Source organism: Triticum urartu, chromosome 3A (assembly GCF_056163025.1).
Source record: "Triticum urartu cultivar PI428250 chromosome 3A, HENAU_Tu73, whole genome shotgun sequence".
NCBI classification, from domain to species: Eukaryota; Viridiplantae; Streptophyta; class Magnoliopsida; order Poales; family Poaceae; genus Triticum; species Triticum urartu.
In genome coordinates, this window is record NC_141875.1 from 8,161,393 (window position 1) to 8,173,697 (window position 12,305).

Below are 12,305 nucleotides of genomic sequence, written 5' to 3' on the forward strand. Positions count from 1 at the left end.
TGTTGCAACTTGGCTTCTTCGCGGTACCAGCTAGATCGCGCACGTCTTTTGTTGGGTTGGGTTCTTGAGAAGGAGGCCCCATGAAGTCGCCACCGTACCCATGATCGGCAAAGTACTGATCGACGTTGGCAAATGTATCGTCGTCGTCGTTCTGATCCTGTGCCATATGCATGTTTGGATCCAGTGGCATAGGGATGTCCGGCATCGTTGCGGCGGTCTTGCCATGGGGCCGACTTGGCGCCGGCACGACTGGCGGTGTTGTCTTTGGGGTGGTGTCCCCCACCCCCAAACGAATCTGGCTCTTCGGCCAAAGCAGGGGCCAGCTCAGGCAGGCGCTGAGGGTCATCACGTCATCATCGTCGGCCCCGACGGGTCGAATCGGAGGTAACAACTCGTCGCAGCCTGGCAGCACCCGAACCAGTTGAACCCTAAACAAGTTGGGTGGCATCTGGGTACCGTGGAACAAGGGGTTGCCCGGTTGAACGATTTTTCCCTTGGCGACATCGACCAACTCGTTGTTCACGAAGTGCAGGAGAGTGCACGGAACGTCGGCGGCGCCCTGCGAAAACATGTAGGGCGTCAGGGATGCCCAGTCAAAGGCAAGGAGATGAAGTCCTCGGCCGAGAGAGGCTTAATTAGTTACCGTGATGATGGCGTCGAGCTCGGCTAATGTCGAGGCACCGCCAACGGCGGGCGTGCAGTTGACGGAGGGGCCGCTTGCTGCAGAGGTGCCGGCCGGCATACACCCGGGTGCATTAAGCTCCCGTGCCGGCGTCGGAGACACCAATGCCGCCTCCGCCGGAGACACCAATGGCCCCGCCATCGCGTTCTGCGAGTTGCTGGCCGTGAAGCTAGGAATCGGGGGCGGCCCCTGTTGGCCGCCCGCAATCCACGCACTAATCCCCTGGATCAAGGTAGGCACAATGGCGATGATCGTCCTTCCGAGTTGTTGTTCCACTTGCTCTTGGACAATCTCCGGAATCCGCGCCACCTGTGCCCTGAGTTCTTGAACCTCGCGCGCCTGGCTTTCCGAGCTGGTCTTTTTCTCCTTTCGCCCACCAGTGTTATAGTATGACGACCATTTTGTCGACAAGCCTTTGCCGGCCACACGACCAGCTGACGTCGGCGTACTGAGCTTATCCTTGTTCTTCATTACATTCAACGCCCTATTTAGAGTGGTGTCCCAAGGGTTGCTCTTAGTCGACCCCACGCTACTGCTTTCAGTCGCCTGCGGAAGGAATGTGAACCATTTAGAAATTTGGCTTCATTAATTAGAATGCAACCATATGAAGCTAATTACGCGGGGGTGTATTCCTTACCAGAACAAGCTCAAGCTCCCTGGTCTTCGGATCCGTGGTAAGCTCCTTTGTTTTCGGGTCCTTCTTGTACCGGGCCCTGACAAAGTTCCTGGTCTGCTTGTCACCGTATTTATCGAAGAGGGACGGTAGGCCTTGCTCGGCACGGTCCGCCTCCTCCTTGTCCCATATAGGCTCCGCCACTCTGTAACCGCCGGGACCGAGTGTGTGTTCCCCTAAGTTCAGCTCCCGCATTTCTTTCCCCCACTTACTTGATTCGGAGCTTGCGGTGCTCGAGCAATTGATCTTGAAGTCGTTGTAGTCATCTTCGGTGATCGAAGGATTTTTCTCCTTGATCTTCTCATAACTCTCACCTTTCTCGATCATTCTCTTCACATTGCTTTTCCAAGTAGACAGGGCCGTGCTCATCTTCGTGAGGGCAGCACTGTTCACTTTATTCCCTTTGAGGCTTGTGTTTTCAAATTCAGCGGGGAACTTGTATCGTTCGTGCAGCTTCGTGAAGAGGAGGTTGTGCAAATTCCCTCGGTCGGGATGCCTGAGGTTCTCGGTGTTGATCGAGACGGTGCTCCAGAGAATGCACCCGAGCTGAAGCGAGTACCCCTTGACTATTCGTTCGGGCGCCGTTGGATTCCCGTTGGAGTCCACTTTAGTAACTTCCTCCTTGAGGGTGCGGAGCACGGTCGGGTGCCGGTCCTTCCGTTGCCTCTTCGGTTGGCTGCCATCTGTGCGTGCGCCGCCATCATCAGTGGTGGCATCCTCGGCGGCACCATCAGTGGTGGCATCAGTGGGGTCATCCTCGGCGGTACCATCAGTGGTCTCAGGATCGGTGGGGAAGGCGGCGGCCTCATACAAGTGAGGTTGTTCCTCCATCTCCCGGGACAACTCCCAGAATGCCTTGACGCCCGAACCCCCGGCCTCATCGTTGTTGGCCATGTTTCTCTCTAAATAGGAACAAAGTTTGGTCAAAAAGTTGGTTATTGTCAAGGAACAAGATCTCTAAGTTGACCAAATAACCTAATTCTCGAGGAATGTCGCCAAAAAGTTGGTTATTGTCAAGGAACAATTGAGAGATGTTTGTTATATTGCCTAGGTGTTTTGGGATAGAACCTGTTAGTGTGTTGTTGCTAAGGTCCAAGTCCACGTTCTCAGGGTAACCTAGTTCTTGAGGGGTGTGTCTAGAAAGTTGGTTGCTGCAAAGATACAGGGTTGTGAGTTTGGTCAAATTGCCTATGATGTTTGTGATATTGCCTTGGATCTTGAAGGCACTGTTGCATGATGCCTTCCTAACCCCCTTCTTCTTGTCTCCTCTCACTATCTCTCACACACATGGCAAGCAAGGGTGTCTGAGTGTGTGAAAAAAATACTAAACTAATACAACCACTAAAGCAAATTAACTTTTATTTCGGTTGAGAATCGGGCACCTTCTAGGTCAAGAAAATTGGGCATGACCTTTGCTAATTTTCTTGACCTAGGAGTGCCCCATTTCTCAACCGAAACGGAAATTAATCAACGTTTCAGGAGAAAGGGGTTATTTTAGAAGATCACAAGTAGCAGCAGCATCACTTGACAAAATCACAACTAGCAGCAGCAACTCGCAGATAGCAGCAGCAGCATCACTTGACAAGTAGTACAGCAGCCGCGTGGGCTAGATTAGCAGGAAAATAGTTAAACTGTTAGGCATTATTTGTCACAGGTACTGCTACAGTTTTAAATAAGAAGATAAAAAAGAAAGCTGATGTACAAAACCTCAAAACAATGCAAAGTGCTGTGGGCTAAAAAACAATTACAGTAGACTAAAAAACAGGAATCATTATCTTCTATATGAAGCTGAACTAGGCAGACTGAACTGATTTTGATTTTCAAGTTCCAAAGTACCATCAAAACCATTGGTTTACGTATCAAGGTTCAGTATGGACTTTTTACTTATGAAATGATTCCCCACCCCTAGCAAACAACTATCTTCAGACAACCTTCTAGCATCTGTCCATAAACCCAACAGGCACAATGTTGTGCCTGTTAACCACGTACTGATTTAATCCAACAGCAGTTCATACTATTTCCTAGTCTTAACTCCTAACTGAAAGCCTGAAACAGATTATCAAAAGTTCGGAACAATTACAGTAGGCTAGAAAATAGGAACCTATGTGAAGCTGAACTAGGCAGACTGAACTGATTTGGCTTTTCAAATTCCAAAGTCTTCCACTAGCAGCATATCGTATTAAAGCACATTAGCATCAAAACGAATAGTTCCCATATCAAGGTTTAGTGTGGATTTTAAATCTGTCCATAATAGCATCAAATAACTGATTTGATTCAACAACTTTTACTGAAAGTCTGAAACACATTAGGAAAAGTTTCAGACCACATAAACTCTTTTTCAGACTAGTAGTTTCGAATACCCAAACTTTTACTAAATTTGGAATTTGGAGGTCACCGACCTCTTCATCCCTTTTACTGTCAAAAAACTACTAATAGCACAAGTGACATGAAAATTCAGGAGTAGGAGATCACAAAGGCCATGTCATGCTTGGCAATATTTGTTTACTGCAACTAAATGAACATTTTACTGGTAGTGTACTGATAGTGTAATCTAGTTATTGTACTGATATTTATGTTTCTTTGAACATTCTACTGTCAATAAAAATGATGTACTGCTGCTTTCAGTTAATTCAAATTAGCTAAAACCTTTTACTATCAAATAGTGCTAATGTTTACTCTATGAAATAAACTACTCCTCCTCTCTTCTCTTCTTCAGTTAATTAGGAATAGTTTTAGAGGTAACTAACTGAAATTATTTATCATGTTGACAACAGTAGCATGTGGACCTATCATGGTGATTTCATATCAAAATAGAGCAGTACTCCTGTTCATTTGGAGAACTCATACAACAATTGTTATGCATCAAACTTGGGATCAACAGTAGCATGTGGCCTTATCATTCTGGTTTTTGGATGATTTAGTTAATCAAATTCCTCAATTGAGGAACACCTGGACTTGTCATTCCGGTCTTGGGATCAACAGTAGCATATGGACTTATCATTCTTGTTTCTGGATGATTTAGTTAATCAATTTGACATCAATTGACCTGGTTTTTGGATCAATTACAGTTGCTGCTGCTGTGAATCAACTATACAGTGTAAAAACCATGGAAATACACAGTAATTCCACTAAAAATGCCACTTGCAAATACAGAGCAAAAATCCACTAGAAGTACACTGTAAACCCACTAACATTTACAGTGTAAATTCCACTAACAATTACAGTGTAAATTTCACTGAAAATGCACAGTAATTACACTAAAAGTACACTGTAAATACCACTTAAAACACACAAAAGAATTACACTGCTGGAGAGGGCGATTCCTCCATGATCTAGAGTTCTAAACACAAACATGGCTGGAGAAGCAAAAAAAAAATCACAGGTAACCAGTCAAGAGGGGGAGAGGGGGAGAGGGGGAGAGGAGGAGGGGGAGCTCACGGGGGCCGGGGAGTGGGGCGCGGGGAGGATGCAGGGGAGTGGGGCGCGGGGAGGATGTCGGGGACGAGGTCCGGGTGGTGGTGGTGCTCCGGCGACGCTGGTGTGGACGGGGCGGCGTCCGGGCGGCGGGGTCGCGTCGAGGTGGCGGGGCAGCGTCGAGGTGGCAGGGCAGCGGCGTCGGGGCGGGGTCGATGCAGCGTCGGGGCGGCGGGGCAGCGTCGAGGCGGCGGGGCAGCGTCGAGGCGGCGGGGCAGCGGCGTCGGGAGAGGAAAGGGGAAGAGGATCGAGGGCGAGGGCGAGGGAGAGAGAGGGGATAGGGAGGGGCCGGGGAGGGAATATGGATGGGGCCGGGCACAATACTAATGGCGCACCACCCCTCGGTGCGCCATAAGTACATCCATACTAATGGCGCACCTCACCGTGGTGCGCCATTAGTATTTTTTTTATAAGACAGTAATAATTTTTTAAACTTGCTTAAATCATAACAGTAATATTTTTTTATAAGACAGTAACAGTAATATTTTTTTTATAAGATAGTAATAATTTTTTAAAAAATATAATCAAACAGTAATGCCGGTGGAGCGGGGGAGGGTGCGCGGGGTGTGGGGGGTCGGCGGCGGCGGTTGAGTAGGGGAGGGGTGCGGGGGGTCGGCGGCGGCGGTTGAGTAGGGGAATCGAGGGTGCGGGGGGTCGGCGGCGGCGGCCGGTGGACCGGGGGGTGCTCGGCGGCGAGGGGGACCGGATCTGGCGAGGTGGGATAGCGATCGAGATGGAGGGGGATCGAGATCGAGTGTCCATGAAATTTAAAAATATTCATGATAGTTTAAAAAGTACCCATGAAATACAATCGAGAAATGAAGGCTACGATTTAAATACAATCGATCTTAGCTAGCTATCTGTTCACAATCTTCTTGCCCTTCTTTTTCGCAAATGGAGTTCTTCTGTGGAACGGACGTCCTTTAGGTAGGGTGGTCCTGCTTCTTCTTGTGGTGTATGCTGCTACTCCATCATCGTCGTCATGTTCGATCCTCGGGTCGCCGTACTTGTCGAAGTCTTGCTCATTGGCTACTCCATCCATTCCGATGATCTTCCTTTTGCCTCTCCTCACGACAACACGACTGGGCTTTGATGGGTCGGTAATGAAGAAGCATTGGTCCACTTGGGAAGCCAGTACCCATGGCTCATTTTTCGCGGTGACGTTTGCGCCCGCGGTCTTGGATTTGGCTTCGGGTATAACCATGGTGGTGAAATACCGGTCTTCTTTTAGGACGCTCTTGGCCCATCTGACACGGAACATCGAGACCTTCTCTCCAGCGTAGCTCAGCTCCCAGATCTCCTCGATCCTTCCGTAGTATCTGTCCTTGTCGTTACCGGTGTAGGATTCCATCGTTACCCCGGAGTTCTGATAACCATCGCTCTTCATGTCCTTGGCCTCGGTGTAGAATGTGTAGCCGTTGATATCGTACGCCTCATAGGTCATCAGGTTGTGCTCGGCGCCCTGTGACAAGGCGAATATGAGTTGTTCTTCCGCGGAATAATCCTCATGTAAAGGGTACGACAGAAGCTTCTGCTTGAACCAACGCGTGAAACATGAGTTGTGCTCTTTGAGTATATCTCCGTCCGTCCTCTGTTGGCCTCGGTCATTGTATGTCTTCTTAATAAAGGTTTTGTGCTGTACCACCCAAGGATCGACCACGTCTATGTGTTGTAGCGCGACTAGGTTTGCTCTTTCAAAGTCGGCGAGTCGACCCTCGAAGTCGACATGCATTTCGCGACGACCCTCACGGTGACCCCATCCAGCGAGCCTGCCGAGGTGCCTGTTGACGGGCAGACCAACGGGGTTCTCGATGCCTAGATAATTCATGCAGTAGGAGATGCACTCTTCGGTCAGAAAGACCCTAGCTATGCTTCCCTCTGGACGTGACATGTTGCGAACATATCCTTTGATGACACCATTCATCCTTTCGCACGGCATCATGCTGTGCAGGAACGTCGGCCCGAGTTGGATGATATCGTCCATGATATGGACCAGCAGATGCACCATAACGTCGAAGAATGCGGGAGGAAGTACATCTCAAGCTCGCATAGTATCACCACGATCTCTTCCTGTAGCCTTCTGAGTTGCCTCACGCCAACAGACTTCCGAGAGATGACATCGAAAAAGTTGCATAGGCCAAATAGGGTTTCACGGACGTGCGCGTCCATGATCTCACGGATTGCAACTGGAAGTATCTGCGTCATCAGCACGTGACAGTCGTGAGACTTCATCCCGCTGAACTTCTGCTTCGCTGGGTCTAGGTATCTGCTTATCTTCCCCGCGTAACCGTAAGGAAGTTTTACTCCAACGAGGCAGGTGAAAAACTGCTCGATCTCCTCCTGACTTAGAGTGAAGCACGCGGGAGGGTAGTCATTTCCGGTCTTCTTGGCCTTCTTGCCTTTGCGACGACTTTTCGTGTCCTGCTTCGCCTCATCATCATCATCATCATCATGATCATCATATATAGCGTGAAGCTCCTGCCTGATGCTCATTGATTTCAAGTCTGCCCTTGCTTTCGACCCATCTTTGGTCCTCTCTGGCATGTTGAGCAGGGTACCAAGCAGACTCTCGCACACGTTCTTCGTGATATGCATGACATCAAGGCTGTGAGGCACACGGTGGATCTTCCAGTATGGCAAGTCCCAGAAAACAGACCTCATTTTCCATACCTTCAGCAGCGGCTCTGGCGCCTTTCGTTTCTTTCCCGGCTCTGGCGCCTTTTGCTTCTTTCCCGGCAGTGGGCAGTCTTTCCAATTTTTCAACAGCTCGTCTATTTCCTCGCCGCTCCTCGTACGCAGGCGTCCTCGGGGTTCGGTTTCACCATCGAACAGATCCTTGCGTTTTCTCCACGGGTCATCGTCGCGAAGCCACCTTCGATGTCCCATGAACACGGTTTTCGAAGACCCGGGATCTCTATCTAGCTGGCGATACGTTGTGTCATCCATGCACCTGACGCATCCAGAAAATCCGTGGACCACCCGCCCCGTGACATATCCGTAACCGAGATAGTCGTGCACCGTCGTGAGCAGCGCGGCTCTCATAGGGAAATATTCTTTCTCTGCGGCGTCCCACGTATTGGCTGGCGTTTTCCACAGCGTGTCAAGCTCCTCTTTCGGCAGCCCCAGATACAGATTGATATCGTTCCCTGGTTGTTTCGGTCCTTCAATTAGCATACTCATGTGAATGTACTTCCTCTTCATGCACAACCAGGAGGGAAGGTTGTACATCCACACAAACACAGGCCAGGTGCTATGTGTGCTTCTCTGGCTACCAAACAGATTGACTCCATCGGTGCTCGCGCCCAGCACGATGTTCCTTGGATCGTTCCCAAATTCTGGGTCTTCGAAGTTCAACGCTTGCCACTGGCTCGCATCCTTAGGGTGACTCAGCATCTTGTCTTTTTTATCTATCTCTGGATCATTTGCGTCATCTTCTCGCTTCTTCTCCTCCCTATCCGCGTGCCAACGCAGGAGCTTTGCTATCTTAGGGTCCGCGAAATACCGCTGCAAACGAGGAGTGATCGGAAAGTACCACACCACTTTTCGAGGAGCTTTCTTCCTCTTCTTGTATCGAGTGACGCCGCACACCGGACATATGGTAGACTCCGCGTGCTCGTCCCGATAAATGATGCAATTGTTCATGCACACATGGTATTTCACGTGCGGTAAATCCAGAGGACACACGATTTTATTCGCCTCCTCCAAACTGGTCGGGCACTTGTTCCCCTTGGGAAGAAGTTCGTGCCAGAATGACATGTTCTCGTCGAAGCATGCGTCGGTCATTTTGTGTTTTACCTTCATCTCCAGAGCCATGAGCGTTACTTTCAGGCGGGTATCCTCGGGCCTGCATCCTTCATACAATGGAGTAACCGCGTCTAACTCAAGTTGATCCATCTTGGCTTTCTCTCGGGCGGCAGCTCTTGCGTTATCCGTCTGCTTGAGAAGCAGCTCTTGAATATGAGGGTCCTGCACCTAGCCCATCGATGGTCCAGCGTCGTCTGCTCCGCCGGCATCATCATCTTCATGATCATGCCCGTCGTATGCTCTGGCATCTTCCTCATCATCATGTCCTGCATCTTCTACATGATGACTGTGTACAGCATCACCGTCGTGATCATCTCCTGGGGATTCTTCGTCTTCTCGCCCGCCCGAGCCGCGGTGGTTGTCTTGCTGCCCTTCCTCATTTCTTGCCCGGCCCCCATGGACGACTTCGTAGTCATCTTCATCACCTTGCCACCGATAGCCATCCATGAAACCACGCAAGAGCAGGTGGTCCCGCACCTGCCCGGATTCCGGGTCCGCAATAAGGCTCTTCAGCTTGCATCTTCGACACGGACATCTTATCTCCGTCTCGTTCTTTTGAAGCATCTCGGCCTTCGCGGACCTCAAAAACCTATTCACGATGCCTTCGGTCATCATGCGGACCATGGTCGCCTGCGGGGTATAGCAAAACGATATTTTAGAACCAAGAAAAAATTTGGCATGACTTTCCCTAAAAATAGGGCCAAAAAGAATGCTTAATGCCAAAATTCTCGCCGAAACGGAAATGAATCAACATTCCGGCAAAATATTGGCAACTATCGCATTTCAAATACCGGTACACCTCCAAACACAAACACATATGCAACACCACAAACATATGCAACACCACGAACATACATAGATCTAGCTAGGCCATAAAAAGTGCATGTGCACATTGTTGTAGGGAGAACAACATAAATATAGCTTCCCCCCTTACTTACCTATCAAAACAAGGTAATTTAACCACTTAAATTGAATGAATCTATGGTGGAAATGAGGTGAAAAAGAGGAGGCACCCGAGACAAGGAGGAGGTGGAGAGAATGAAGTGGGGAGAAAGTGAGTGTGGGTAGGAGAGGCTGTCCAAAATATCTTGTTGCTGCCCACTTACTAATGGCGCACCAACTCTAAATGCGCCATTAGTAATCCAGGTTACTAATGGCGCACCTTCTGGTGGTGCGCCATTAGTAGTTTTGCAAAAAAAGGAATAAAAAATATAATTAAAAAAACAACATTAGTGGCGCACTTTCCGACAGGTGCGCCATTACTAGTTACAACTAGTAATGGCGCACTTTGTCTGGATGCGCCATTAGTATGTTTGGACAGGCGCACTAGTTCAAAAAAAAAATTGATACTAATGACGCACTCTGGGCCAGGTGCGCCATTAGTAGTTTCAACTCTAATAGCGTATCATAATGTGGTGCGCCATTAGTACTAATGGCGCACCGCTTGTCTGGTGCGCCATTAGTGTCAATCTCATCTATAGCCCTTTTTCTAGTATATAACACTTTTTTCCTCGTAAAAAAAGTATATAACACTTTTTCTTGATGAAGCACATGCCCTTTTTTTTAGAGTAAGTATGTCTCACTTTTTCCTTTGGGGAAGTATATACCCTTTATCCAGTACAGTATATACGTATGCTATAATGGTATAATTCATTCTTTTGAAAAACTATGTACTGCATTTTTTTAACAAGTACTGCTCAAGTTCCATGTATAAGTTTTTCCCTAGTAGTGACCGATTGCGTCCCTTTCTGCGCGTTCGTGAGGGCGGCACCGATGTTGTTGATGTGGGACAGCGAGGTTAACGAGAACATCCTCGCCAACGCCATCCAGAGCTCATGTGCATGGGTGATCGCAGTCACCTGTACGAGTACTTCTTTGGACAGATTATTCAGAAGATAACCCAGTACCTGCTGGTCTTCCCTGATCCAAAGTTGATGTAGAGGATTCGGGGTGGTCTCCTCCTTGCCATCCTTATCCTTGGAGACGACGACCTTGGCTGGCTCCGACATGCTCCCGTCCACGTACCCGAAGAAACCAGCACCACGGAGTTGTGGCGTGATCTGGGTACGCCATAGGATGTAGTTGGGGCGTGTGAGGCGCTCGGTGACTTGGCCAGAGAGGGTAGGGTTGGAGGCGCTGGAGGAAGCCATGGTAGGAGGTTTCGGTGGAGGAGAGAAAACCTAGATGTGATGGAAGAGTTAGACTCTGATTACTATGTGGGAAACGTCATACCCGGTTTAGGGTGGCGCTTGCATGTTATATTGGCAGGGGCACGACTCCCTGATAGCGTACAAGTTGTTGAGATTGAGACTTGAGATACAAGGGATAAGCTACTTGGAGTATAAGGGATAAACTAAAGAGAGAATATTGTTACAGAGAATATCTATCTAGCCTATGCGGTTGAGCCAGAATACTTGGCTGCACTGCCCCACCTTGGCACCATAGTAACGTTGTTTAACATGTCCGACCTCTATGGGTCGCCTAGGAGAACCCGTTGTAGAATATGTGTGGAAGGTGTCTTTTCCTTTAGATAAGCCATGGTTGGGATTTTGGGTCGGGCTCCTGCAAAAATGATTGGCAAAGCAGATTATGAAATGGGCCACGGGAACAATCAAAATGTCTCTGCAAATAACAAGCCAGTGCATTCAATCTGGTTTCCGTGGGTGGAAGAAGGGTCGAGACTAGCAGCCAGATCCTTAAGGACGGCAGACAACTATCTGGCACGTAGGTCGCCCAATAGCGACAGCGTGCGTACCCATGGCTTACCGCTAGGTACACCGGCCCGGCCCAATTGCTCTTTCCGGTTTTGGGAAGGTTCTTAATCGATATTTTTCTTGTTTTTTCTTTCAATTTTTAAACTTTATTTTTTAAAGTTTTTCCCTTCTCTTTTAATTCAGGTTTTTTTTCTTTTTTTGTTTCCAAATTCAGGTACATTTTCTAAAATCTGGTAACACTTTTCAAATCAGCGAACATTTTTTCTAGTCGGTGGACATTTTTGGAATCTCAAAATATGTTCATCAAATTAAAAAATGTTCATCAATTTTTAAAAGTTGTTCATCATATTAAAAAATGTTTATTGAATTCGAAAACTATTGTTGAATTCAACATTTGTTCATAAAATTCAAAAAAATGCTCACAAACTTTAAATTTTGTTCATCAAAATTTTAAAATGTTCATCAAAATTCAAGAAATATTCATAAAAATTTGAAAGTCTGTTCATGAAAACACAAAAATATTCATTAAAATTCAAAATTGTTTATTTTTTATAAATTTTGAACATTTTTTGCATTAGTGAAACTCATTCAGAAGCAAAGTGCCTCATTAAGAAACACCTGGTAGCTTGTAGTTTCAAAACCTATCAACCATTGCAGAAAACAGTGTCATGTTTCTCCAGTCGGACAGATATAACATCATATCTTGCCAGATATAAAGAGAATCTAACCATTATTCTAAACACACATGTCCATCATAAAAGTCATTTCACTTTATTTGATCATATGGAGATGCACTGACAACGTGGTACTGGTAACACATGAGTTTGATTCACATTGTTGGATTATAAGATCGAACCTTATCATCCATACGCACTGACCGGAAACAGCCTGAAAGGAACCATATCCATATTTTACCAGAAGAAGCTTTGGTGTTAGGAAAACTCACCAAGAAACAAAG